The sequence below is a fragment of the Phaethon aethereus genome (assembly GCF_964289735.1).
Source record: "Phaethon aethereus genome assembly, chromosome: 4".
NCBI classification, from domain to species: domain Eukaryota; kingdom Metazoa; phylum Chordata; class Aves; order Phaethontiformes; family Phaethontidae; genus Phaethon; species Phaethon aethereus.
In genome coordinates this window covers 76,595,356-76,612,617 of record NC_138578.1, presented here as the reverse complement: position 1 = coordinate 76,612,617, position 17,262 = coordinate 76,595,356, and positions in this window count along the sequence as shown.

Here is a 17,262-nt window from a genome sequence, read left to right as displayed (position 1 = left end):
GTTGCATTAAAGCCCTTTCCAAGGTTCCTCACCACTATCAGGTTTTTTCCGTTGTTTGTTTCCTTTAGATTAATTATTTTGAACAATGACAGAGAAAATATTGAAATATTGATATATTTGGTCCTGCAGTCTCAGAAAGAAGAAAACTGTGTCAAACTGATAGAAAACTGCTCCAAAATATGCATCAATTACCTGTGATCCTCAGCCACCATTTACCCTCCCCACACACCCACAGAAGTCAGAGCTGATCTCTCTTCAAGGGCAGCCATTTTTTACAGTATTTTTTGCTCTTTTTGTTGTTCCTGGAATTTACATTCATGCTCAGGGGGTTTTGATAAGTTTCTCTGAAGTGCTTTAGCAGTGTCACACAGGTTGTAACACATCTCCACAACAAACAAAAAAAGGGTTAACTGTGCTGAGAACAGAGCATGGAAAGGGACTGCAGGAGTTGTAAGGATTTTTTAAAAATACAAAACATTTCCTCAACTCTAAAGACTATGAAGAGAAACATGTAAAAAATGGAGATTTGTGAGCATTTATATTCTTATGGCAATTATGCATTTTATGTCCATGGGATTTACATCCCTAAAAGTTCTATGCCTTTTAGAAAAATGTTACTTTCCTACCTCAGCTTTTACATGCTTGCAATTCCAGCCTTCCTTTTGAGCATGATACCAGTTGCTGTAGACTGTGGAAATTAATTAACTTGCTTTTGGAGGCTCAGATCCATGAGTAATTATCAGGGTCTGCCTAGTCCAGTAGCCCGTTGCCAGCAGGAGCTATGCCAGTGGTTCCAGGTGAGCTGCTTCCCCTGGGGATGATTCCTGCCCGTTTGCACTGTTGCCCTGAGGACAAATATGATCATCCCGACACCACACATGCCAAGCACTAGACTACTGAAATGCCAAGTAGGATTCACCAGACTGCTGGGTGGGATTTGGTGCACAGATTTGAGCTCTAAAATTGTCAAAGCATGGACCAGAGGCACAAGTCACAGGTGCATGGTGCCATCTCAGATGCTCTTGCTGTCCCCTATGACTGCCTTTGAACCATGGGTCTCCATGGCCTGTGTTGTACCTGCCAGCCCTGGGCAGATGTCTGATGCTCCATGGCATCTGAAAGGTCACTAAATACCTGTGCTTACGCAGCTGAATCGTGCTGTAACTCTTCATTAATTACAATAGGAGATTAGAAAAAGCTTCTGTGTAGATGTCCATGTGTGGGTACGTAATTTTTTTCTTAATTTTCAAGCTGAGTCCCTGTCCTGATAGAAAAGCTCCAGCTGTACAACTTACTGTAAAGCAAAATTGTCTCCCTCCATCAAGGAGGAAGGCAGGTAAGGAAAATCTGCAGAGATGTTGGTCTTTGTGCCCCGAGCAGCTGAAATCCCACAGCTGTTAGACCGCTCATGGAGGACAGAAGGTTTAATTAAACTACAGATCTGTGACTTTCAGTAGCCTACCTTGACTTAAGGAACTGCACTGGTTTACTTTCATACTTGGTGATTAGATGTGTTTGGGAGCATTTTCAGGCCTTACTACCAACAGGCATAGGACAGCCCAAGTCTTGCCTCTCCTGGCCTCCAGGACAGGGAAGCCACCTGCAAATTGCCTCTGGGGCTGCCACGCTCGGGTTCTCCAGCGGAGATGCATCTCTTGCGTCCTATAGGAACAAGCCTGGCCCAGGTGGACCTGCTGGTTCAAGCCTGCCCCGTGCCCACGTGCAATGAGTTTACCCTTGGCCAGTGAGGCAATCAGTGCGTTGGGAGCCTGCTGCTCTATCACAGCATCAAAGCCATGCCCCAAGGGCAACAGGTTCAACAGGAGCATGTTACCTCTTCCACCGAGCAGGAGCAGCAGGGGACATGCTGTGTATTGCCAGGTGAGATAAATACTCTCATACCGCGCTCCTCTCCTCTTTATTCCTCCAAATATCATGTCAGGTATTTGGGGTAGGAGATCACTTCTTGATTCCCTTGGACTTTACTGACCCAGTTTAGATCTGGGATAACAACCAAATGGGCATGACAGAGGGGATGATAGTTTACAGCAAGAGGAGAGGTGGGGGACGGGTTGCTGTGGATGGCAGTGGAAAGGCACTTCTTGTACTGATTCTGCTGTTGGAGAATTCCGCGAATGCAGCTTCACCCCCAAGGAATTAAGCAGGCGCCTGCGTTCGCTCTAGAGCTGGATCCAACTCCACTGCGGTGCAAGGACTGTTCAGCTATCTCAGCTTTGCTCCATGTACAGGACTCTTGACAACTAGCAGAAACACCATGACCTCTGATATCCCTTCCTTTGCAATTAAATGATTTTTTTAGTGTGTTATCTGTTGCCTGGGACCTTTCTCATTCATTTATTTGCCTTTAAATGGCTCTCTCCACCAATGCGTCTGCTCTGCCTGACATATCCCTAATCTTTTTTCCAAGGAGTGGAACTTCCTGGCTTGCTTTAAAAACAAGATAATTGTCTATATGCATAAATCTCTAAGCCTCAATAACTTGACTGCTTGGTTATCTCTACGATTGCCATTTTCATTTTGCTTGGCACAAGAAAAGCAGAACAGAGTTACTAAAACAGACAAGCTTTAGCCCTCAAATCTTGCAATAACTTTTAGTTTCTGATCAACTGAAGAAAAAACTGGAAGTCTTTTAGCCTATCTTGTTACCCAACAGACACCCTTCTGGCTACAGCTGTGCCTCCAGAAGTGGTTCCCATCCCCAGCTGATCATTTCTCTGTCTCTGCACAGTTGCCGTGCCTTGGCATCTTCCAGCAAATTGGAGCATACAAATATGGCCTAAGACACTTGAACATGATCAGCGTGTTAGCCGAGCCCAGCAATTGAAAAGGCTGGATGAGCTATCTTGGCTAATTTTCCTAGGGGTGGTCAACAGAGCTTTCACATGAACTGGTCTGCAAATGTGGCTGGGAGGTTACCCCCGGCAGTGGGCTGGTAGAAGCTGCTATGAGAGAGGGCATTTTTTAGCAGCATAGCTCAGTCTGGTGTGCTTGCCAATAAAAAGCAAAACAACCCCCCCCTCCACTCTTGGAAGGGCATTGATCTCTGGTGTTTTCTATTCAGTAAAGGGAGATGAGCACCATCATCCCACGCTGAGATAGGTGGAAATTACTATTTGTTGGAAAGTGTCTTTCCTTCCATTGATTACAGGGACTTTGTTAGAGCAAATATCAAGCCTTTCTGATGGCTGAAGCTGGGCAAGATGCCTCCCACTCACTGTGTCACTCTCTGAACTGGCATTATGAGGTGTCAGATATATAAGGCAGCACACTTGTGCACAGCATGAAAGTAGACTGGTATACTCTCCGGTACGGATCCTCTGCATGGCTGCTATGGGACATGGAAGAAATAGGTGAGTAGAGTAGGTTTTTCTTGTGTAAACACACTTACTATCAGCCATATAATAGATGTTATTTCTCCCCTCTCCCTAACACCCTCTCCTGGGTAATCAGCAGATGAGCTGAGAAGAGGTGGAAGAAGAGGTGTGGAAGGGGCTGCTACTCCTTTCCATATGGGTGCAAAGGGATGAGCTTGTGACCCCGCACGCAACGGCCAGTACCGCTGAGCTAGTGCAGCTGGAGAGTTTGTTCAGGTTATTCTCCCCTGTATTCAGAACCAGAAAAAAACCCCAAACAAACACAAAAGAACCCAAAAAGAGGAAAAAATAAAAGAAAAACAACAGAAAAAAAGAGGAGTTTGCCTCCTCATGTCCCAGCTCTTCCCTGGGCAGTTCGGCTTACACTACCCCTCCCTCCTGGCCTGCAAAACTCTCAGTCTTGGGCTGTGCGTGGGCACAAAGTAGTATGCTATTCAAACAAAGGAATGTACAATTTGAGATGCCTGTGGCCTTACTGTGTCCCAGCTAGATATAGTAATAGGTCACAAGTTAAACCTGGGTGCCTGCTTGCTCACTTTTTGAAAATAAAAGCTTATGTGCCAAGCGTTGTCAATAAGGTCACTCGCACAAGGCATCTATTTAGTCTCAGAGTCAGCAAATACAGATCAGTGGTCTGGCGAGAAGAAACAGCTACTTGAACTTTATAGGTTAAGAAAACCCCCAGTTAAAGTGGATCATCATTAATAAGTTTCCAGTTACATCCAAAGAAATGTCAACACTGATGTTTTGCGATCAGGATGGCGAGTAATTTTACCTACCCATATTTTTCTAGGCTTTGGTTTTACAAGGTGTTCCCAGATTGAAGCTGTATTGTTCCTTCTCAGGTCCAGTTTGCAGATTTCAAGTGCAGAGCAGAATTTCTTTCACTCATTTCTTTTTATATCTAATCCACGCTTAAAGAGGAGTCTCAAAGTCTCCCAATTTTTAAAGCAGCAAGTCATTGCTGACAACTGAGAACTGTAGACATGATCTTTTGGGCTCAGCCGACCCCTTTTTAAAGGACTGAACTGAACTGTGACTTCATATTAAAAGTGTGCAAAAATCAACCAGTGATCCAGTCATTTTTTCATGTGTGATGCTATAATAAAAGACAGTCCGAGGGACAGCCATAGCAACACTTGTACTTCTCTGTCATATTTCATGGTTTTACTGAAATTAATTAATTATGGCTTCCAGAGATGCAGACGACCGATATTATGACAGATATAATCAGAAGCCTCACTGAGGACTGGCCAGAAAAATCACAGAGAATGAACACAGCAGTGGGAAATAATATAAACCAGCCAGAGCCCAGACCTTGGTGGATTTTTCTGGGATACCTACCACATGGGTTGGTTTTTGTTCTTATTCTTTTACTTATTATTTATCTCCATATGTCTGTGTGATACTTCATAGAACAAAACAACATCGCATACAGGGATATAGACACTAGACACACTAAGTTGATGACTTCTTTTTGTTGTATTTACATGGACAATTAGGTCAAAGATGAAAATGTTTATTCACAGCAATGAGCCAGTCCTGGCTTCCTGATAGACTCATCAAAGGGCAATAATTACTTTCCCTGAGACCTTTCAATCTGCTCCGTTCTTACAGCTGGAGGAGGAAATTACTTTCCCATCCTGGGAAAATTTAGAAGATTTTGATTGCTTCCTCCTATTCAGAGGGATCTTTGGGATGTATCATATTACCAGTTTCCAGCACCTACCAAAAGGACTTACACAGAGAGCACAGAGTACCTTCCGGAATTTGTCCCAGGTACAGAGTCAGTCCTTCAGCCAGGATCTGTCACAACAGAGCCGGACTGAATGCACATGTGGCCTTCTCCAAAACAGTGAGAAAAAAAAAAGAAAAGAAAAAGATGGTAAGGTACTGTAAACTTAGATTTTGGTTTGTTTTTTGGTTTTTTTTTCCCATCTCTGAGATGAGAAAACCTTTTATCTGCTCCCAGACAGAGAGTAAGTAGAAAGTGAAGAGAGCAGCAGTTTCCCATGCAACCCCCAACTTGGGAAAGCAGGTGGGGTGGAAAGGAGAAGCCACCTTTCAATTGTGTTTTAATGAACAAGTTGTTTGTTCTTCTGTGTCCTTTGATGAATGGGTGTTTTCCTTCAAAAGCTGACGTTTGTCTTTCATTACGCCCAGCATATGCTCTACTAGGCAGGACCGTTTTTCTACTCTAGATAAATAAACATGAAAATGAATTTATCTCGCAGAAGCATGTTCTCTTTCAAGTCTGGCACAAGCCTGGCCTCTCCCCCAATAAATCTCTGGGTAAATGTGAACTCCTCGGCAAACCCTCCTCCATACTTCAAATGGAGACATTTTGTAAGCTCCCGTCTCCGCACAGCTCAGGAAAGCTGCCACTGACTCCAGGCATTTAGAGGCAGTGATTTAACTACAACTCACAGCTGAATTTGAGAGCTCTTTATCATGAAAAAGAAACTTTTCCAAACCAGAAAGCGTCCAAACCCTTTTCCCAGCTAGTGGCGGATAACGTTTTAACCCTCAAATTGTGGGGGTGATGTGAAACAACACTGTCTGCAGATTCTTCCATGGGACCTACTGTTGGATGGAAGTTGGGTAGTATATTATGATGCCAGTTAAAGTCTGCCCTTTGAGAAACAGCCAGTTTATTTGATGCACAGGCCTGTGGATAAAGCTGGTTGAATCTTTAAATACAGTTCGGTTTCCTTCCAAACTTAGTCCTCTCTGTTATTCGTACTTTATTGGTTCACAAGCTGATCCTGCACATAGTTTCTTTGGGTTTAGACATGGCAAAACATGTCCAGAATTTACAATCTCTGAACCTCCTTGACATTGTTTGCCTTAAACCCACTGAAATGTACACTGAAACCAAAAAACACTGGAGCTCTTTGCAGTTACTCACTTCCAGCACATGAGAGATGTGTCTTTTGTACCAGTTCAGACAAAGAAAGAAATCTGAATGATAGTCCTTCACATTTCTGGACAAATAATCACTCAACCTTATGTCAATGAAATTTTCGCAATCTGTCAGTATTTTCACAAATACCACAAGTTGTTTAATCAAATAATGGCCCTGATTCATGAAAATACTTAAATATGTGCTTGACTCTAACTGCATGTTGATGTCTCCTTGAAGTCAATGATACTGAGGTGTATCTGTGATTCCATGCATGTTTAAGTGCCTTTGAGTGCTTAACTGATATCTTGAATAGGGCCAGTATTAGTCATTCGGTAACACCTGTCCTATTATAGGAACATATTGATAAATCAACCCGGTCAAACTGTCTCTTAGCTCATCTATGAAACATGTTGTGATGGCAACCACTGAGCAGTGCAACTCCTCAAGCAAATTGTGCATATTACAGGCACATCCCTGATGTGCAGGAGGTGGAAGGCAACCCAGATCTGTCTGAGAAATTTGATGTTGCAACAGGATGTCCAAACTGGTGATTATTTTGATCTGTTCCACTCACTCAAGATTTTGGATTCAGAGACCCTTAAGAGAAATAATTTCAACATAAATGGGGATTGTGCTCCTTGAAGCTTTCAAGCTGCATTGCAGACAAACCCGTAACAACTTTTTTGTAAGCCCCAGCTAATTTTTCACCCCTCTTGATTAAAGAACAGCATCACCAAAACCAACTGTAATAATTGCAAAAGTTGGTGTGATGGTTTGGCCTGGGCCATGCCTCAACCTCACTCTGTGGTGTCCATCCCTCCAGATTTACACCACCCAGACACCAGTAGTGGCACCACTGTTCACAATTTGTTTGTACAGCAAAGGAGAAAGAAAATCACTTCTCTTGGCTAAGGAGAAGTTTGACTCTGTCCTTGCCTCTTGGAGAAGAATGGCTTTGGCTGACTTACTGATGATTTCTTTCCCAGTAACAGTTTTATTGAGTATACGAAAGTGTTAAGCTATGTCTCACTTAGCCTGTATTTTGCTCTTAACTGGATTACCATACAAAGAATGTTTCAATGAGGCTCCGAGGTCTGCCAGGTCAGCTTAGTAAATGATAGCACCTCTTGAAGCTATAACGGATGAGAGGATCTTTGATAAGATTTGACACTTGTACTATATACGCTGTCACAGCAGACATTTTGCTTTTTTCTTGATGTTTTTAAGGCCATAAATACTGGTCTCTAATGTTAAGTATGTGAACCTCACATTAATCACACTGCCAGGGGGAGCAAAGAGCTTTGCTCATAAACTGAAATGGAGCACAGTTAATCTATCAATGTTCTGTAATGAGGACTATTATAACAAAGTATTTAGGTTGATTTACTGATGGCCTACACATCTCTACTAATGATCACACATCAGTAAAAGAGCAACGGGACCATCTGGGTCACCAGGAGTTTGAGATGTACTGAATAATGTGCAGATCCTTCCTTATCTTTACTGTGAAGTTCTTAAACTCATTCTGTATCTGTCCACTTTCCCAAGATCAATCTGCTCACAGGGGCATCCCTGCTATCAGGGTGCTATGCACAGTTTACATGGCTGGGTAACCTGGCCCCTTAATTTCAATGTCTTCAAATATTACCTTTGGTTTCAGAGACAGGTCAACAGAAGGCAAAGGTACTTCGCTCACCAGAGAGCTATTTCAAAATAGAGAGAGCAACTAAAAAACTTAAAATGAACCAGCCTGAGCAATACTTTTTTTTTTATTCATTATACTGTGTAATTTGTGTCTAGCATCCTCCCATAGACATCTGATCCCTGTCAGGTGCTGATGCTGAATAGATACAGAAAACATCAGCAAGCCCTATCTTGGGAATTTAAAATCTGAATATCATCAGGTATTTCATCAGAGTGACAGTAATGGGCTCAGGAGATGGGAATAATCTCATTTTCTCTTAGATGTCTGCATTAGAAATACCTACATCTAATGAGCTACTTACTCATTCTTGGCTTTATAGTTCATGGGCACCTCTGGAGCATCTTAAAGAATGCCTACATGACAGCAGGTGAAGCATGCTCGCTTAGGTACGCCACGTCTTAAAATTACATTGTTTTTCCTCCTCATGAAAGATTTCTGCCACAGGGTCAGTATCCCTGTCCAAAAAGCACCAGACAGTACACTACCAAGCCTAGGAGCTGGACGTGAGGGACCTGTCTTGGAGGAATAGTCCTAGATGTACATGGTAGGAAGGCAGTGACAAGTAAAGAACCAGATCTCCTAAACCTCAAAACAGTTTAATTTGAAGTGTTTTGCAACTGGGTCAATCTTCAGAGCACCCACATAAGGCTGAGAATTAAAGTTCCTGCTTCCAGCTCTGCTTTATTTAGGAGAAATTTTGACATGTTAGTATAAGTACACTTCAGGTTGCTTCTTGTGGTGGATGTCAAAATGAAGACACCATGTTTATGCACAAACTCCTCACCTTTCCCATATGGGGCCATCTATGGACCATCCACACAAGTTTGAATACTCCCTTTCTAGTATGGAAATCATGGCTGTGCTTGGAGACATTTTGATTGCTGCAGGTGAATTCAGTCTTGATGGGGGACCAGTAGGTCTGATTTTCATAAAACAGCTGGTAAAATTTTAGTAGAGCAGTCTTCAAAAAAAAATCAAAAACCTCCCTTACTCCATTTACACAGGCAAGCAGTGGAAAGAGCATGACCTCTCAGGAAAACAAGGAAATGAGTTCTCCAAAACCCATATGGAACTGTAGACTGTCAAGCTCCTCCTGCCTGTGGGTGCTCTCCTGCCACTGAATGCAAAGCAACCACCCCAGCTGCACACTCATCAAGCCTGTGTAATGAAAGGCAGGCCAAATTCGGTAGAAGAAATGGGACAGGACAGTCATTTCTTCTAAAAGGTCATCAGTAATACAAACATACTTCTTAAAAGACCTTCTTAGTCCCAGTTTGGCTCCAGTTCCACAGAGAGATGGTCGTGTACACCCTTGCCTGTTCTGTGCTCTGGACTGTGCTGAACACATTGTACCACCACTCACTTGTAATGAAAGGCTGTTGCTTGCTCCAAGCTGGCCAAGGGATCCGAAAAGATGCCAGATCAGAAAATAGAAATAGGCACGGAGTGTCTGGGACAAGAAGTGCCAGTGTATATGGGTAAGCAAAAGTACATGATTCTCTCAATTGGCACATTCATAGGTATCAGCCATGGATGACGGAGAAGAGAGGAGAAAATGTGAACAGGAGCTCAGAGTGGGGTCCCCAGTTAGAGGAAAAATAATTGGCAGGCACTGCTTGCTGCACCTTACACTTAAAGAATAGCGGGAATATATATGTCTTTAGCAGATTGAGAGATAGCTAGATTGAACAAAGGAATAACACAGGCAAAGGAGTTAGAAGAGAAATTCAAAAGAAACATTGAGCCAAAAATTAATGTATTATTAACCTTTAATAAAGTGTTTTGCCTTGCCTTTTTCAGGATGTAATAAAGAAATTTTTTCCTCTGCTTTTCTTCTTCACTCTCTTTTCCTTCATTTTCTCTCTCCTTTTTTTTTTCTAGTTTCTGCATTTCTTGGATCTGAGTATACCAAGAGTTCTGGGTCTGAACCTGAACTCAGATCCATATTTCACAACTTTACCTCTCTGTTTTTCTAACAGGGGACTCTGGATGTGAATATCCTCAGACTGTGGGTGTACACACAGTAGATCTCATCCTGTGTTCTGGGGTTCAATGGCAGCTCTGGTTCTTGTATTTCTCTTCTGACTAGAGCTACATAATACTAAAAATTACATAATCTGAATTTTTTGGAGTGATAGGAAGGGTAGCTTGATGAGGAATAGCCCAAGTCTAAATCCCCCAGCTCCTCCCAAGTGCATCCAGATCCTAGGTATCTTATCAGGTTAGTGCAGTAGTCCTCACCCCATTCACTTCTGCAGCCCCTGCAAGCTCCAAACACACTTAAAATAGTTGGTATTATTACCTGTGTCAGGGTAGCATCTAAGAAATCTGATTCTTGTGCCTACCTGCAGGAGATGAACATAGCTAAGTATACAAAGGTGTGCAAGGCGATATTAAGATAACTATGACTGATATGATAAGAAGTGGTCAACAGCTCTCTGATAGCCGCATGTGTCATGAAGAGGGTCCTGGTAAGGGTGAGGTTCAAGGAAGGATTAGAAGGGGACACACGGAGTTTCATCCTGGTGTGATCCCATCTTAAAAAAAGTCAAAGCCTGTTTACAAGAAACTGAACATGTAGGTGAAAAACAATTGGGGAGTTTTTACCTCACGTTGCTTGGACAATCTTTGAAGGCATGCCAAAAAAGAAGTTTTAATCTCCTTCTAGAGAGGTCTAAGTCCTGGGCATCCTTTTTTTTTTCATATATTCTTTTTATGAAGAGCTAACCTCAGGAGACCGCTGCAGCAGCTTGTCTCCATGCCCACAAAGGGGATGAAGATTTGCAATCTGCCTGCAAAGGATGCAGGAGCTGGGTTACCACCAACCCTTGTCACCCCTCCTCCCACCAAACAGTGGTGACCCTGGGGAGAGTGACTTACCATAATGATTAGTGGGCTTGTCTGGAAGGGCTGCAGCTAGAGACAGTATGACTATGTTGCAGGATGTAGGTGAGGACACACACAGGGAGATCTCAGCAGTCCCATGGTCTTTTGCTTCTGAGGGATGAGGATGAGGGTTAGAGGTGGAGTTTTGGCAGCACAGTAGTTGTGCTAATAGTGCAGACACATGGGCAATCCTGTGTGACAACACAATAGTTATAGATGGGTCAAGCCAGAAGCCTCATCTATAAAAGCAACCTTAGGAGCTCTACACTGTTCAAACATGCTGCTGTTTGCTGGCTAGAGATCCTGACAGGAAATTTTCCATTTTGGACAGATAAACATCAACATCCTGGCTGTTGCATCTCAAAAACACCCTCTCTCCCCAGTGGACACTGGGAAATGTGTAGAGCAAACAGCATTTCTTTCTTGGTATAGAACACCTGTGAAGCCTTTGTTTATCTCAAAGGTGCTGAGGGGGTTAAAAAGTAATTTGTAAAAATGCCTTGGCTTGATTCATCCATTACAAGTGTAGTTATTTAAACAAGAGACACTATCACTCAAAGTCTCCTCCTTAGCAGAAAGAATGAAGCACTACCAGAAGATGCAAGACAGACCAGCTCACTCTCTGGGCAACCTCTGCAGACTACAGCAACAGGCTAAACTGCATAAGTTTATCTTGGGTATTTCAATGAAATACCTTAATTTAGAAAGAAATGAATCTGGGTTTATGAAAGTGCTGTATTCACTCTTCAGTAGTGTCACTGCCAATGCAAGTGCTTAAATATGCCATCAACACCTTCCCTCTACATTGACCTAGGTTGGAAGTTAAACCTATGATGTGCTAATGGTTATGATAATTAATATTTTCTAGTGCTTACAGAAATTGCTAATCTGCAGGTAGGAATTGCTGGTAATTAGGACAATGCTGGAAATATTTTACCTCGTGCAATCTTCAGTAGAAAAGCCTTGTATGGAAGCCATGTTACACTTTTGGCAGACAAATCATCTTGGAAATAGATGCAATGGTATGTTAAAATAGCCTTGCTTATATTAGGTTTATTCAACAGGCCTGGGGGGTTGGAAATAGCTCAGAGAATATATGGCTAAGTATGGGCTGCCATATATTCTGTACTTTAGAGACTGGTTTCTCCTCCGGAGTCATAGCATGTATGCTCTCCAAAACCCCAGCTATATCCTCAGCTGCTCTAAATCAAGCAGCTGCTCTGGGCTTAGTTTGATTGTGTATTCAGGCAATGGAAAGGGCCTTGGTACAGATGGGAATATTGGGCCCCAAGTCTCACCAAAATTCTAGACACGTTTTCCTGCAAGTGTCTCCACTGAAGAGGCTGCCCAGCACCCCTGCTTTGTATAAACAGGCTGGTGAAACCCCAAGGAGCAGTGAAATATGTTTTGGGCCCAAATTTGTAGTTGACATAGAGCAGAGACATCAGAAAGAGTGTAAATCAGGGATGAAATCCCCGCTTAACCCTGGCAACAAGGTCTAATGAATGAGTGCCCAGCCCTGTCTTGACTTGCATGCAGTGCTCCCCCGTTGAGCTCCATGAGACCCCCCTGGCCCTTGTCCTCTCATCTGCAGAGTGCCTTTTTTGAAGGGCAATGCAAACTGTAATTCCTACACCTTAAAAAAATTAAATGAGATGCAGAGTAAAAATAGCTTAAGAGTTGGGGTCCTTCAGATGGTGGGAGGCAAGGACTAAGCACCTCCATTCTCTAACACCTCATGGACTCGCCTTGCCGATCTCCAGCCCAGCCACTATGCAAGTCCTCAAGTGTGAAGGTGTGGGAGAGGAGCTACACTCGCTATCAGCTGCAAGGGAAGGGAAAGGAGACAGGCCAGAGTTGAGTGCCTCAACGAGTCGATGAACGCTGGAGAGCAAACATGGGCAGTGATGGCTGCATGTCAGCCAGCAGACAACCTTGTTTGCCAAGAGATGGGGTGGACAGGGATGTGAGCACTGACTCTGTTGTTATTGTCATGTCATAAGGAGTAAGTGCACTGGATTCTACATGCCTGTGTGTTTGATCAGGAGAGCACCGCTGACAGAGGATAAATAAACAGAGATAAAAACAAGATTAAGCAGGTCCTTCTCCTTATCACTGCCTCTTTATCCCTATTGATCTCTGCTCAGTCCCTTTTCATCTAGCCTGGAATTCCTCACATGCTTGAACCATGAGCTGTCACATCTAATTAGAAACATGGTATGAAGTTTTGCATGCAGCAGTGGGTATTTTCCAGCGCTGGGCAGCTGTGTGTTCAGCCTTTTGCCTTTTTCTATGAAAACTCATTTAGCCTTTGTCAAAGCCACCGGGGTTTGTAGCCAAGGGGTGGCAGGAGTGAACAGGAGAAAAAAAACCTTTTTCGTTCAATCTTTTTCAGGACAGATCCAGCCCCAAGGGTGCAAATGGTGGTCACCTTGTCCAAGCAACATAGGCCTCTTGCCCTGGGAGAGAGAAGATGGTATTTCTACCCGTATTTGTTTGGTGGGGACCCAAACCCTGGCTTCTTGGAGGTATCAAGGTCTCTCTATGGGTCAAAGAGACACATACACCCAAATCCCTTCCCTGCTCGCTGGCCAGCACTTTCCATCCGTTTGGATGTTTCCAAAGAAAAAGTGGTCGCTGGCTGCCTCATGCTGCCACAGCCACAGCTGCTTCTGCATGCTCTCAATTTTCCTCCAGGACTCCTCAGCTCTCTGGATTAGCTGCTGTCTTCAACCCCACCAGATCAGTCTGGACTCACCGAATGAGCATTTTCTGCTTAAAACAATTAACAGATTACACAGGTCGGTATCACTGGGGCAATGTGTCCTTCTTCACAGAGAAGATGTCTTTCATACCTCAGCAGGACGTTCAGAGGTGGGCCCATAAATACCACACATGTTTAAGGCCTGCATGGAGGTCTAACAACACCCAGGACATAGCTTTGGGTTGAAAATGGAGTCCCGCTTGTTGTACACCTAACATGGCTAACACAAACAAGGTTAAATTAGAAGGAGGTTACCAGGGTAAGGGTAAACAACACAGAAAAGAAAACACAAATAGCACTGTTTATTTTCTGCCTGACTTTTTCATCTCTACATTCTACCATATTCTGTTTAATTTTGTTAAAACATTCAATAAAAGATCACTTGGACACAGCTTTCCCTCATGCTCTCATGATCTCTGGAAACTATTAGAACTTTGGTTTTGGCTTCAGTTTTCAAAAGTGGCTGGTGGCTTTAGGTCAGGCAGGATTTTTAAAGGGGGGGCAATGCTATTATGGAGATTGGCAGAGCCAGGGAGTAAAACCAGGCATGATTCCCTGAGTCGGTTCCCCTGTAGTTGTAGCACTAGGCACCTTCATTTTTCAGGGCCAAAACATGATAGTAATTTGGAGACTGTGCTGAGCTCTTCCCTTGTCTGAAATCAAGCCCCTTGACTGTGTCTCAGGCTGGGCATCCAAAATCATAGGCATTTTGGAAAAGATAGATCATGTCACTCCATTGCTTTTACGGCTTTTTTGCCTGTCCCTACGAATAAGACACTTTCTACTTCAGATTTACTATGTGATCCAACAGGCAATCAGTGTGAGCAATGCTTTTATTCATTCTTTCCTACGCCATCATTCAAGACCCCACAGTTTATTGCTCATGGCTAAAACAATATCATTAGACATGAAATATACGTTGCCAGGCTCTCCCCCACCTCAGCTCTCTCCCTCTCCCTTCCCATCATTTTTTTCTGAGCAGAAAGGAAAGAAAACTTCTTTTCAGGATGCATTGTGGAGAGCGCTCATGAACTGGCAATTTATTTTCTCTTGGGTTTGACACTGCCAGGCCCTTAGTGCTTTTATTGACTCTGGCTAAACACAGTGACAGTTATTTTTGTTGGTTTCAAATCACCTTCTCCAGCAGAGTGTGAAGTCAGCAGGGTTTTTTTGCGTGCTGAGCATGCCCTTTTAGACACCCTAAGAGGGGCAGAAGGAAAGATGATGGCTTTTTTTCATTTTTATGCAGTTGCACTTTGGCATTCACTGAACCAACCTTCTGTTTTGAAGCAGGGGAAAGCAAGGGAGAAGCTCGTGGTCAAGAAGCAGATTGATAGTGGTGGAGGAAAGCAGGGCTGGGACATCCTTATCTGAAGGATCCTGCTGCAGAAACCTGCTTTGCCACACGTCCCTGCCAGCAGCCCCACGCATGTGGCTCTGTGTGTGCACATACTGCATGCCCAGAGAGGAGTGAGGTCCTCCCACCCCTCCATAGCCGTGCATGACCACCTGAGGACCCAGCCAACAATTTCCAGTCCTTCATCCTCCTGGTGCCCTGAGGAGCATGGTGTCTCCCAGACCACCCTAGTCCTCCATTGGGTGGAGGGAGGATGACGATGAAAGGGGGCTGTTTCTCAGAAAAGACATTTAAGCAACCCTTGGCAAAGGTCCCCTAGAGCATTCATGGCTTGTGGGATGTGCATTAACAAAAGCATTTGTTTAAAGCATTTCATGTTATTCCCCCCCTCCCCTTCTCCACGTTCTCTGTTACTGGCGAGGCCCAGGAAAAGGCAAAAACCCAAAAAACATCAGCTGTAGATTGAGCCTGGAGGATGCTCCACAAACTTAACCTACGTATCAGTTACAGCCATTTTGAACATAATCGGTAGAGGTTTACAGATGAGCAAATCTGCTTGGGAAGGAAACAAAAAATTAAGCCAAACCTTCAGTTTACCGCTTGGATGAACAGGGCATGCTTCTCGCTGTCTTACAAGGGTGAAATTTAGATTTCAAACATTACAGAACAGTTTTTCTCTGCCTACCCACTTTGCAAAGAGGTTTTGACCATTTTCTGTTCTTCTTCCTCAAACCTTTTTGCTGTTTTTCAGGAAATGTCTCCCCAGAAATTCTGAAAATTGTGAAAAACTAAAAACTCACAAATTTACACCCAAAATAAACTGTCATAGTGAACATTGTTTCTTACCTTAGAAGAAAACTTTAAAAAAGCATTTGTTAGCGATAAACTTCATAAACTAACATTCAGTAAAGACTGAAGTTTCCATTGCCATCCAAGGACTCTCTCCAATTATTATCACCTTTTCACAAATTGTGAGAAAATGTAGATGTAAATAACCTTTTTCAGACAGTGTTACCTATTTGAGGCAAATGAACAGCCTCCATCAGTAGACATCAATACCTGCCTCAAAACGGAACCTATCGTAAAGCGGAAGGGTTTTATTTGCACTTTACAGAAGGAAGACGGAATTTCCCCTAAGCTAAACAAAAAGGACAGTTTTATAAAACACTAGCTTTGGTGGAGAATTTGGCCTGAAGTGTCCCTATTTCCCAGCAATCCCACTCGTTCTTGACCGTGTGCTACCATTAGCCATTGCTCCTGGTGTGTCAGGACAGATAGCCATGGGCAGATGTTGCAGGTCCTTGAAATGGGGCTAAAAACATCCTTTCAGAAGAAAACCTACAGGTTGATGTCTTACCCCCAGCACTGTAGTATATGGCCTAGCACATGGTGGGGTAGTGAGTGTTGGGGCAGGAGCAGAAGCAAACGTCTGAGGTGCAGGAGGTGATGGGAACTTCTCAATCTGCCTTTGCCCACCCTCTGGGCCCATCTCAGGTCATGCAGGACAGAGATCTGACTGGAATTCCCCTACTCCCAGGCAAAGACCTTAGTGGTTTTGGACTGAAGTCACTCAGGGGGTTTTGAAAGCAGGATGGATCCTGTCTCAAAGATGATATTTTTTTTTCAGCAATGAAAAGGGGAATTTTAATTCACCTATAAGAACAAACAAGCAAACAAACATTTCTGGTTTTATTGCCTCTCTGCCTTTGCACAAAAGTGCAGCATTGGCTGTGCAGAAGACATCCCTCCCCATACCCCCCTGCCTTCTGCATCCTGCCATCCCTCAGGGGCTTTCTCCTTGGACTCACACCACAGGTTGGTGGGTTGGTACAATTGCTGGTTTGGCCTAAGGACAGACTCTGGAGCCCATCATCCAGACCTGTCCTCACACTGCTGCTCTTCCATGTCCATGGCAGACAAAAAGCACAACTCACAGGAGATGTCTGTAGTTCTGATCCAGCTGCCAACTCCTGCAGGAGCCTCCTGAGAGGCTGATCCAGATTGCTCCACATTAGCTGTTGGGCTCCTGACAGCAGCTTTTCAGTTTGGATTGAAAACTGTTTCTAATTGTCGGTGTTCCCCCATAAGGGACATGTTATGACAAGCAGGAGGTCAGTGTGTTCGTGAGCTGGGGATGAAGGAAGGGAGGGAACATCACTTTTAAATTGAGGGTTCTCCACAGCAGCAAGACAGTGCCTTTGCTGGATGCCACTTCTGCTGACTGACCTCTCTGAGCTGTGTCTTCATGCT